At 49.0% G+C, this 11,364-nt stretch overlaps 8 non-coding genes and 2 pseudogenes across 8 annotated transcripts; all 10 read left to right on the top strand.

Moving 5' to 3' along the window:
- Window positions 1–3,609: 3,609 nt before the first annotated feature.
- LOC134985724 (U1 spliceosomal RNA) lies at window positions 3,610–3,773 on the top strand. Its single transcript, XR_010191889.1, has one exon. It is a non-coding gene; the product is annotated as a U1 spliceosomal RNA (small nuclear RNA).
- A 152-nt stretch (window positions 3,774–3,925) lies between these two features.
- LOC134985781 (U1 spliceosomal RNA) lies at window positions 3,926–4,060 on the top strand (annotated as a pseudogene).
- Window positions 4,061–6,298: 2,238 nt separating this feature from the next.
- LOC134985723 (U1 spliceosomal RNA) lies at window positions 6,299–6,462 on the top strand. The gene has a single exon (XR_010191888.1). It is a non-coding gene; the product is annotated as a U1 spliceosomal RNA (small nuclear RNA).
- A 152-nt stretch (window positions 6,463–6,614) lies between these two features.
- LOC134985780 (U1 spliceosomal RNA) lies at window positions 6,615–6,749 on the top strand (annotated as a pseudogene).
- Window positions 6,750–7,448: 699 nt separating this feature from the next.
- On the top strand, window positions 7,449–7,612 carry LOC134985849 (U1 spliceosomal RNA). Its single transcript, XR_010191993.1, has one exon. It is a non-coding gene; the product is annotated as a U1 spliceosomal RNA (small nuclear RNA).
- Window positions 7,613–7,764: 152 nt separating this feature from the next.
- LOC134985798 (U1 spliceosomal RNA) lies at window positions 7,765–7,927 on the top strand. The gene has a single exon (XR_010191950.1). It is a non-coding gene; the product is annotated as a U1 spliceosomal RNA (small nuclear RNA).
- A 671-nt stretch (window positions 7,928–8,598) lies between these two features.
- LOC134985679 (U1 spliceosomal RNA) lies at window positions 8,599–8,762 on the top strand. The gene has a single exon (XR_010191849.1). It is a non-coding gene; the product is annotated as a U1 spliceosomal RNA (small nuclear RNA).
- A 152-nt stretch (window positions 8,763–8,914) lies between these two features.
- On the top strand, window positions 8,915–9,077 carry LOC134985770 (U1 spliceosomal RNA). The gene has a single exon (XR_010191928.1). It is a non-coding gene; the product is annotated as a U1 spliceosomal RNA (small nuclear RNA).
- A 671-nt stretch (window positions 9,078–9,748) lies between these two features.
- Window positions 9,749–9,912, top strand: LOC134985687 (U1 spliceosomal RNA). Its single transcript, XR_010191856.1, has one exon. It is a non-coding gene; the product is annotated as a U1 spliceosomal RNA (small nuclear RNA).
- Window positions 9,913–10,064: 152 nt separating this feature from the next.
- LOC134985831 (U1 spliceosomal RNA) lies at window positions 10,065–10,227 on the top strand. Its single transcript, XR_010191978.1, has one exon. It is a non-coding gene; the product is annotated as a U1 spliceosomal RNA (small nuclear RNA).
- The last annotated feature ends 1,137 nt before the right edge of the window (window positions 10,228–11,364 follow it).

The following is an 11,364-nucleotide window of genomic DNA, read 5'->3' as shown; positions in this document are numbered from 1 at the left end:
TAGCTTGAAGACCTTGGGGCTGTCAGGGATGTGAGAGGGCAGCCTGGGACATGTAGTGCCATACCTTGTGTGGGAGGACTAGGAGCATCCCGTTTAGCGGCTAGCCATGGGCGTCTCATCAGTGAAGGCTTGCCGCTGTGCCTTGATGAGGGCGCCCTGTCATCGCGGGGTGCAGGACACACACACACACACACACACACACACACACTCACTCACTCACTCACTACCACACACTCACTACTTGTCCAACCCATGCAGCCAGGCAGGGATAGCTTGAAGACCTTGGGGCTGTCAGGGATGTGAGAGGGCAGCCTGGGACATGTAGTGCCATGCCTTGTGGGGGAGGACTAGGAGCGTCCCGTTTAGCGGCTAGCCATGGGCGTCTCATCAGTGAAGGCTTGCCGCTGTGCCTTGATGAGGGCGCCCTGTCATCGCGGGGTGCAGGACACACACACACACACACACACACACACACACTCACTCACTCACTACCACACACTCACTACTTGTCCAACCCATGCAGCCAGGCAGGGATAGCTTGAAGACCTTGGGGCTGTCAGGGATGTGAGAGGGCAGCCTGGGACATGTAGTGCCATGCCTTGTGTGGGAGGACTAGGAGCGTCCCGTTTAGCGGCTAGCCATGGGCGTCTCATCAGTGAAGGCTTGCCGCTGTGCCTTGATGAGGGCGCCCTGTCATCGCGGGGTGCAGGACACACACACACACACACACACACTCACTCACTCACTCACTACCACACACTCACTACTTGTCCAACCCATGCAGCCAGGCAGGGATAGCTTGAAGACCTTGGGGCTGTCAGGGATGTGAGAGGGCAGCCTGGGACATGTAGTGCCATACCTTGTGTGGGAGGACTAGGAGCGTCCCGTTTAGCGGCTAGCCATGGGCGTCTCATCAGTGAAGGCTTGCCGCTGTGCCTTGATGAGGGCGCCCTGTCATCGCGGGGTGCAGGACACACACACACACACACACACTCACTCACTCACTACCACACACTCACTACTTGTCCAACCCATGCAGCCAGGCAGGGATAGCTTGAAGACCTTGGGGCTGTCAGGGATGTGAGAGGGCAGCCTGGGACATGTAGTGCCATGCCTTGTGGGGGAGGACTAGGAGCGTCCCGTTTAGCGGCTAGCCATGGGCGTCTCATCAGTGAAGGCTTGCCGCTGTGCCTTGATGAGGGCGCCCTGTCATCGCGGGGTGCAGGACACACACACACACACACACTCACTCACTCACTACCACACACTCACTACTTGTCCAACCCATGCAGCCAGGCAGGGATAGCTTGAAGACCTTGGGGCTGTCAGGGATGTGAGAGGGCAGCCTGGGACATGTAGTGCCATGCCTTGTGTGGGAGGACTAGGAGCGTCCCGTTTAGCGGCTAGCCATGGGCGTCTCATCAGTGAAGGCTTGCCGCTGTGCCTTGATGAGGGCGCCCTGTCATCGCGGGGTGCAGGACACACACACACACACACACACACACACACACTCACTCACTCACTCACTCACTCACTACCACACACTCACTACTTGTCCAACCCATGCAGCCAGGCAGGGATAGCTTGAAGACCTTGGGGCTGTCAGGGATGTGAGAGGGCAGCCTGGGACATGTAGTGCCATGCCTTGTGGGGGAGGACTAGGAGCGTCCCGTTTAGCGGCTAGCCATGGGCGTCTCATCAGTGAAGGCTTGCCGCTGTGCCTTGATGAGGGCGCCCTGTCATCGCGGGGTGCAGGACACACACACACACACACACACACACACACTCACTCACTCACTCACTCACTCACTAGCTTTGTTAATTTCGTCTAGCTTTGTTAATTTCGATATGATAAATGTCTAACATTTACCTGTCGACCTATTAACTGTCTAGCTTAATTTAAGTCGATGTTCTAAGAGTCGACCTTTTATTTGTCGATCTAATATCTGTCTAGCTTTGTTAATTTCGATATGTTAAATTTCTAACATTTACCTGTCGACCTATTAACTGTCTAGCTTAATTTAAGTCGATGTTCTAAGAGTCGACCTTTTATTTGTCGATCTAATATCTGTCTAGCTTTGTTAATTTCGATATGTTAAATTTCTAACATTTACCTGTCGACCTATTAACTGTCTAGCTTAATTTAAGTCGATGTTCTAAGAGTCGACCTTTTATTTGTCGATCTAATATCTGTCTAGCTTTGTTAATTTCGATATGTTAAATTTCTAACATTTACCTGTCGACCTATTAACTGTCTAGCTTAATTTAAGTCGGACTTCTCAATGTCGATATATGTTCCGTCTAGGATGCGTATGCCGAACACAATGGTATGTCTAACTTTATGAATCGATTAGTTACACGTCGTACTAATGTGTTTGTCGACTAAAATGACATCGACTTTAAACCCAAGTCTATCTTGTACATGTCGACCTAAACAGTCTGTCTAACTAGCGCTGCCGATCAAAGTGCTGTCTGCCAAAACTACATCGATACCGCGTCCCAGACCCACCAACGGGTGTGGCAGTAAACTCCTTGGTCAGAGATGGAATGATAGACACAAGGAGAGTCTCCACAATCCTAATTCTCACTTGCAGTGCACAGGTTCAGCTTACTGCCACTAAACTGACACCTGACACCTTGCACAGTGAGACAGGATTTAGGCAGGCAAGTCTTAGAATACAGCCGCAAACTTGCTAAGTTCACAGAGTAGTAAAAGAACCCCAGCAAGCTAAACGACTGACTCCAGTCTTACTGCTAGGTCTGGATTGGCAGAGTGTAGTACCAAATCTCCAGGCCTATTTGCAGTAAGCAACAACAAATACAAAGCTACACAGTACTGGCTAACTTTCAGGAACTGACTAACCAACAAAGATTCAGCAGCATCTGCTTAACCTGAGAAGAGGCCTTATAAAGCAGGTGCTGTCCACGCCCCACTCAGACCTCACAGACTGTGAGCACAAAAACCAGCACCGGATCCCCTGCCGTGCACAGAGCCTGTAACCACTGCACAGAAAAAAGACCCGTACCGGAGTATCAGCTGCGCTCAGGTTACTCCGCTAGCACTTGTCTCCCGGTTGCCATGACGACGTGGCAGCACAGGGCAGGAGACCCTAACAGGTGCTTCTCCCAGGGCAAGGCTCACCCATTGCACTCTGGGTGTGCTGCCCCTGCGATTTCCCCAAATGTGGGAAACTTGACTGCATAATTTGTGTTTCCCCTGGTCGGCTCTCGTATAATTCAGATCTCTTTGTCTCAGGTCTCTCTCCAGCCTAGTTTGCTGTCTGTTTCCACTTCTTTTTTCTTGAGCCCCTCCCTTCTATACCCTTGTGCACTATCCTGACTTCTCCTCCCGTCTGCTTACTTTGTGCCTTCCAACGCACAATGCAAACTACAGGTAGTGTTGCAGGGCCCACACCCTTTTACTTGCCTTACAGAGCAGCTCTGGAGCTGTTACAGTGCCCAGCTGCTGCAAGAAATCAGCCTGAATGCTTCAGGGGCTGGGGCATGGCCAACATGAGCCCCACACCGAAGGAGGGTGGGGGTGTTTAATGCGAACTAAGGGTCATCCAAGCGCCGCAAAAGGCCGCCATGCCCTGCATAACCCTTTTCTCTTTTATTTTGCATAGGAGATACCATGGTCATGAAGATTGTTCTCCCAGGGTGAGGTTCATTCATTGCATTCTGGGTATGCTGACCCTTGTGATTTCCCCAAATGTGGGAAACTCGACTGCATTATTTGTGGTAGTGGGAGACTGTGTTTGTGTTTTCCTCTGGTCAGCTCTGGTAAAAGTCAGATTTCTTTGTCTCAGATCTTCCTCTAGCCTTGTTCTTCTTTCGAGAGTTCCCTTGTGCTGCCTCAGTTGGATCTCCTTCACTTGACAGGGGGGTGCCCAAGCAGCGACCCTCCCCAGCTCTAGCCCAACTCCTACTTACCTGCCAGGTGAGATACTTTGATCATGAAGGTGCTTCTCCCAGGGCAAGGCTCACCCATTGCACACTGGGTGTGCTGCCCCTGCGATTTCCCCAAATGTGGGAAACTTGACTGCATAATTTGTGTTTCACCTGGTCGGCTCTCATATAATTCAGATCGCTTTGTCTCAGGTCTCTCTCCAGCCTAGTTTGCTGTCTGTTTCCACTTCTCTTTTATTGAGCCGCTCCCTTCTATGCCCTTGTGCACTATCCTGACTTCTCCCGTCTGCTTACTTTGTGCCTTCCAACGCACAATGCAAACTATAGGTAGTGCTGCAGGGCCCACACCCTTTTACTTGCTTTACAGAGCAGCTCTGGAGCTGTTACAGTGCCCAGCTGCTGCAAGAAATCAGCTTGAATGCTTCAGGGGCTGGGGCATAGCCAACATGAGCCCCACACCGAAGGAGGGTGGAGGTGTTTAATGCGAACTAGGGGTCATCCAAGCGCCGCAAAAGGCCGCCATGCCCTGCACACCCCTTTTTTCTTTTCATATGCAGATGAGGGTTGAAGCCAACTTTGACCCACTGCTTGGATGACATCACCTGTCGACCTATTAACTGTCTAGCTTAATTTAAGTCGATGTTCTAAGAGTCGACCTTTTATTTGTCGATCTAATATCTGTCTAGCTTTGTTAATTTCGATATGTTAAATTTCTAACATTTACCTGTCGACCTATTAACTGTCTAGCTTAATTTAAGTCGATGTTCTAAGAGTCGACCTTTTATTTGTCGATCTAATATCTGTCTAGCTTTGTTAATTTCGATATGTTAAATTTCTAACATTTACCTGTCGACCTATTAACTGTCTAGCTTAATTTAAGTCGATGTTCTAAGAGTCGACCTTTTATTTGTCGATCTAATATCTGTCTAGCTTTGTTAATTTCGATATGTTAAATTTCTAACATTTACCTGTCGACCTATTAACTGTCTAGCTTAATTTAAGTCGATGCTATAACCGTTCGATCTTTTAGTTGTCATACTATTTATATTGTCGGACTTCTCAATGTCGATATATGTTCCGTCTAGGATGCGTATGCCGAACACAATGGTATGTCTAACTTTATGAATCGATTAGTTACACGTCGTACTAATGTGTTTGTCGACTAAAATGACATCGACTTTAAACCCAAGTCTATCTTGTACATGTCGACCTAAACAGTCTGTCTAACTAGCGCTGCCGATCAAAGTGCTGTCTGCCAAAACTACATCGATACCGCGTCCCAGACCCACCAACGGGTGTGGCAGTAAACTCCTTGGTCAGAGATGGAATGATAGACACAAGGAGAGTCTCCACAATCCTAATTCTCACTTGCAGTGCACAGGTTCAGCTTACTGCCACTAAACTGACACCTGACACCTTGCACAGTGAGACAGGATTTAGGCAGGCAAGTCTTAGAATACAGCCGCAAACTTGCTAAGTTCACAGAGTAGTAAAAGAACCCCAGCAAGCTAAACGACTGACTCCAGTCTTACTGCTAGGTCTGGATTGGCAGAGTGTAGTACCAAATCTCCAGGCCTATTTGCAGTAAGCAACAACAAATACAAAGCTACACAGTACTGGCTAACTTTCAGGAACTGACTAACCAACAAAGATTCAGCAGCATCTGCTTAACCTGAGAAGAGGCCTTATAAAGCAGGTGCTGTCCACGCCCCACTCAGACCTCACAGACTGTGAGCACAAAAACCAGCACCGGATCCCCTGCCGTGCACAGAGCCTGTAACCACTGCACAGAAAAAAGACCCGTACCGGAGTATCAGCTGCGCTCAGGTTACTCCGCTAGCACTTGTCTCCCGGTTGCCATGACGACGTGGCAGCACAGGGCAGGAGACCCTAACAGGTGCTTCTCCCAGGGCAAGGCTCACCCATTGCACTCTGGGTGTGCTGCCCCTGCGATTTCCCCAAATGTGGGAAACTTGACTGCATAATTTGTGTTTCCCCTGGTCGGCTCTCGTATAATTCAGATCTCTTTGTCTCAGGTCTCTCTCCAGCCTAGTTTGCTGTCTGTTTCCACTTCTTTTTTCTTGAGCCCCTCCCTTCTATACCCTTGTGCACTATCCTGACTTCTCCTCCCGTCTGCTTACTTTGTGCCTTCCAACGCACAATGCAAACTACAGGTAGTGTTGCAGGGCCCACACCCTTTTACTTGCCTTACAGAGCAGCTCTGGAGCTGTTACAGTGCCCAGCTGCTGCAAGAAATCAGCCTGAATGCTTCAGGGGCTGGGGCATGGCCAACATGAGCCCCACACCGAAGGAGGGTGGGGGTGTTTAATGCGAACTAAGGGTCATCCAAGCGCCGCAAAAGGCCGCCATGCCCTGCATAACCCTTTTCTCTTTTATTTTGCATAGGAGATACCATGGTCATGAAGATTGTTCTCCCAGGGTGAGGTTCATTCATTGCATTCTGGGTATGCTGACCCTTGTGATTTCCCCAAATGTGGGAAACTCGACTGCATTATTTGTGGTAGTGGGAGACTGTGTTTGTGTTTTCCTCTGGTCAGCTCTGGTAAAAGTCAGATTTCTTTGTCTCAGATCTTCCTCTAGCCTTGTTCTTCTTTCGAGAGTTCCCTTGTGCTGCCTCAGTTGGATCTCCTTCACTTGACAGGGGGGTGCCCAAGCAGCGACCCTCCCCAGCTCTAGCCCAACTCCTACTTACCTGCCAGGTGAGATACTTTGATCATGAAGGTGCTTCTCCCAGGGCAAGGCTCACCCATTGCACACTGGGTGTGCTGCCCCTGCGATTTCCCCAAATGTGGGAAACTTGACTGCATAATTTGTGTTTCACCTGGTCGGCTCTCATATAATTCAGATCGCTTTGTCTCAGGTCTCTCTCCAGCCTAGTTTGCTGTCTGTTTCCACTTCTCTTTTATTGAGCCGCTCCCTTCTATGCCCTTGTGCACTATCCTGACTTCTCCCGTCTGCTTACTTTGTGCCTTCCAACGCACAATGCAAACTATAGGTAGTGCTGCAGGGCCCACACCCTTTTACTTGCTTTACAGAGCAGCTCTGGAGCTGTTACAGTGCCCAGCTGCTGCAAGAAATCAGCTTGAATGCTTCAGGGGCTGGGGCATAGCCAACATGAGCCCCACACCGAAGGAGGGTGGAGGTGTTTAATGCGAACTAGGGGTCATCCAAGCGCCGCAAAAGGCCGCCATGCCCTGCACACCCCTTTTTTCTTTTCATATGCAGATGAGGGTTGAAGCCAACTTTGACCCACTGCTTGGATGACATCACCATATGCAAATCCATCTGCTGCAGGCCTTCCCCCAGGAATGCTTGCACTAGTTGTTGCATTTGGTTTGTTGTTTGGGGGTGCTTCAGTATTAGGCAGCCTTCTGCCCTCCCATGTTCATCTGAAAATATGTGTTCTCCCTGCAGTTGTTGTCCCCAGATGAGAGTTCCCTTGTGCTGCCTCAGTTGAATCTCCTTTACTTGACAGAGATGTGCCTGAACAGCGGCCCTCCCCAGCTCTATCCCAAATCATACTTATTTTGCATAGGAGATACCATGGTCATGAAGATTGTTCTCCCAGGGTGAGGTTCATTCATTGCATTCTGGGTATGCTGACCCCTGTGATTTCCCCAAATGTGGGAAACTCGACTGCATTATTTGTGGTAGTGGGGGACTGTGTTTGTGCTTTCCTCTGGTCAGCTCTGGTAAAAGTCAGATTTCTTTGTCTCAGATCTTCCTCTAGCCTTGTTCTTCTTTCGAGAGTTCCCTTGTGCTGCCTCAGTTGGATCTCCTTCACTTGACAGGGGGGTGCCCGAGCAGCGACCCTCCCCAGCTCTAGCCCAACTCCTACTTACCTGCCAGGTGAGATACTATGATCATGTAGGAGCTTCTCCCAGGGCAAGGCTCACCCATTGCACTCTGGGTGTGCTGCCCCTGTGATTTCCCCAAATGTGGGAAACTTGACTGCATAATTTGTGTTTCCCCTGGTCGGCTCTCGTATAATTCAGATCTCTTTGTCTCAGGTCTCTCTCCAGCCTAGTTTGCTGTCTGTTTCCACTTCTCTTTTCTTGAGCCGCTCCCTTCTATGCCCTTGCGCACTATTCTGACCTCTCCTGTCTGCTTACTTTGTGCCTTCCAACGCACAATGCAAACTACAGGTAGTGCTGCAGGGCCCACACCCTTTTACATGCTTTACAGAGCAGCTCTGGAGCTGTTACAGTGCCCAGCTGCTGCAAGAAATCATCTTGAATGCTTCAGGGGCTGGGGCATAGCCAACATGAGCCCCACACAGAAGGAGGGTGGAGATGTTTAATGCGAATTAGGGGTCATCCAAGCGCCGCAAAAGGCCGCCATGCCCTGCACGCCCCTTTTCTCTTTTCATATGCAGACGAGGGTTGAAGCCAACTTTGACCCACTGCTTGGATGACATCACCATATGCAAATCCATCTGCTGCAGGCCTTCCCCCAGGAATGCTTGCACTAGTTGTTGCATTTGGTTTGTTGTTTGGGGGTGCTTCAGTATTAGGCAGCCTTCTGCCCTCCCATGTTCATCTGAAAATATGTGTTCTCCCTGCAGTTGTTGTCCCCAGATGAGAGTTCCCTTGTGCTGCCTCAGTTGAATCGCCTTTACTTGACAGAGATGTGCCTGAGCAGCGGCCCTCCCCAGCCCTATCCCAAATCATACTTATTTTGCATAGGAGATACCATGGTCATGAAGATTGTTCTCCCAGGGTGAGGTTCATTCATTGCATTCTGGGTATGCTGACCCCTGTGATTTCCCCAAATGTTGGAAACTCGACTGCATTATTTGTGGTCGCGGGGGACTGTGTTTGTGCTTTCCTCTGGTCAGCTCTGGTAAAAGTCAGATTTCTTTGTCTCAGATCTTCCTCTAGCCTTGTTCTTCTTTCGAGAGTTCCCTTGTGCTGCCTCAGTTGGATCTCCTTCACTTGACAGGGGGGTGCCCGAGCAGCGACCCTCCCCAGCTCTAGCCCAGCTCCTACTTACCTGGCAGGTGAGATACTATGATCATGAAGGTGCTTCTCCCAGGGCAAGGCTCACCCATTGCACTCTGGGTGTGCTACTCCTGCGGTTTCCCCAAATGTTGGACACTTGACTGCATAATTTGTGTATCACCTGGTCGGCTCTCGTATAATTCAGATCTCTTTGTCTCATGTCTCTCTCCAGCCTAATTTGCAGTCTGTTTCCACTTCTCTTTTCTTGAGGTGCTCCCTTCTATGCCCTTGCGCACTATCCTGACTTCTCCCGTCTGCTTACTTTGTGCCTTCCAACGCACAATGCAAACTACAGGTAGTGCTGCAGGGCCCACACCCTTTTACTTGCCTTACAGAGCAGCTCTGGAGCTGTTACAGTGCCCAGCTGCTGCAAGAAATCAGCTTGAATGCTTCAGGGGCTGGGGCATATCCATCATGAGCCCCACACCGAAGGAGGGTGGAGGTGTTTAATGCGAACTAGGGGTCATCCAAGCACCGCAAAAGGCCGCCATGCCCTGCATGCCAATTTTCTCTTTTCATATGCAGACGAGGGTTGAAGCCAACTTTGACCCACTGCTTGGATGACATCACCATATGCAAATCCATCTGCTGCAGGCCTTCCCCCAGGAATGCTTGCACTAGTTGTTGCATTTGGTTTGTTGTTTGGGGTTGCTTCAGTATTAGGCAGCCTTCTGCCCTCCCATGTTCATCTGAAAATATGTGTACCTCCTGCAGTTGTTGTCCCCAGATGAGAGTTCCCTTGTGCTGCCTCAGTTGAATCTCCTTTACTTGACAGAGATGTGCCTGAGCAGCGGCCCTCCCCAGCCCTATCCCAAATCATACTTATTTTGCATAGGAGATACCATGGTCATGAAGATTGTTCTCCCAGGGTGAGGTTCATTCATTGCATTCTGGGTATGCTGACCCCTGTTATTTCCCCAAATGTGGTAAACTTGACAGCATTATTTGTGGTAGTGGGGGACTGTGTTTGTGCTTTCCTCTGGTCAGCTCTGGTAAAAGTCAGATTTCTTTGTCTCAGATCTTCCTCTAGCCTTGTTCTTCTTTCGAGAGTTCCCTTGTGCTGCCTCAGTTGGATCTCCTTCACTTGACAGGGGGGTGCCCGAGCAGCGACCCTCCCCAGCTCTAGCCCAACTCCTTCTTACCTGCTAGGTAAGATACTATGATCATGAAGGTGCTTCTCCCAGGGCAAGGCTCACCAATTGCACTCTGGGTGTGCTGCTCCTGCGATTTCCCCAAATGTGGGAAACTTGACTGCATAATTTGTGTTTCCCCTGGTTGGCTCTCGTATAATTCAGATCTCTTTGTCTCATGTCTCTCTCCAGCCTAGTTTGCTGTCTGTTTACACTTCTCTTTTCTTGAGCCACTCCCTTCTATGCCCTTGCGCACTATCTTGACTTCTCCCGTCTGCTTACTTTGTGCCTTCCAACGCACAATGCGAACTACAGGTAGTGCTGCAGGGCCCACACCCTTTTAGTTGCCTTACAGAGCAGCTCTGGAGCTATTACAGTGCCCAGCTGCTGCAAGTAATCAGCTTGAATGCTTCAGGGGCTGGGGCATAGCCAACATGAGCCCCACACCGAAGTAGGGTGGAGGTGTTTAATGCGAACTAGGGGTCATCCAAGCGCCGCAAAAGGCCGCCATGCCCTGCACGCCCCTTTTCTCTTTTCATATGCAGACGAGGGTTGAAGCCAACTTTGACCCACTGCTTGGATGACATCACCATATGCAAATCCATCTGCTGCAGGCCTTCCCCCAGGAATGCTTGTACTAGTTGTTGCATTTGGTTTGTTGTTTGGGGGTGCTTCAGTATTAGGCAGCCTTCTGCCCTCCCATGTTCATCTGAAAATATGTGTTCTCCCTGCAGTTGTTGTCCCCAGATGAGAGTTCCCTTGTGCTGCCTCAGTTGAATCTCCTTTACTTGACAAGGGAGGCATTTTGGATTTTTTCTTTGGGTACCCTTACACCTGATGGTCTGAATGAGAGCATCGAACTGAACAACATTGGCAGTCTCTGAAGATTTTATCTATTGATTTACCTAATATATTATTTATTGAATATCCATTTATTGTATGTTTAATAAATAAACAAAATTATTAGAAGTAGCTATTTTGGAAACAGCTTTCCTCTTAGGATGAAACTGTATAACCCTGTTGTGTGTATTTCTTTAAAGTTCCTTAGTAAAATCCACTAGTAATGATGAACATCAGATTTCTTCCTCCATCCTCTTTTTACACTTTCTCTTGGTTCTATATATATATATTTTTTTTCTATTTTTATTATTTTCCCATCCTTCTCCCAAAAGGCCCCCCTCCCTCCCCCCCCTCCCTGTTTTAAATTTTAAAATCTTTAAATATTTAAATCTTCGAATCCTTAAATTGTCTGTTTAATATTTATTTTTTCTTCAATTCTTTTTGTTGTTTAAACAGCAATGTAA

This window comes from Pseudophryne corroboree, assembly GCF_028390025.1.
Source record: "Pseudophryne corroboree isolate aPseCor3 chromosome 7 unlocalized genomic scaffold, aPseCor3.hap2 SUPER_7_unloc_1, whole genome shotgun sequence".
In the NCBI taxonomy this organism is placed as follows: domain Eukaryota; kingdom Metazoa; phylum Chordata; class Amphibia; order Anura; family Myobatrachidae; genus Pseudophryne; species Pseudophryne corroboree.
This window is presented reverse-complemented; position numbering and strand designations above follow the sequence as displayed.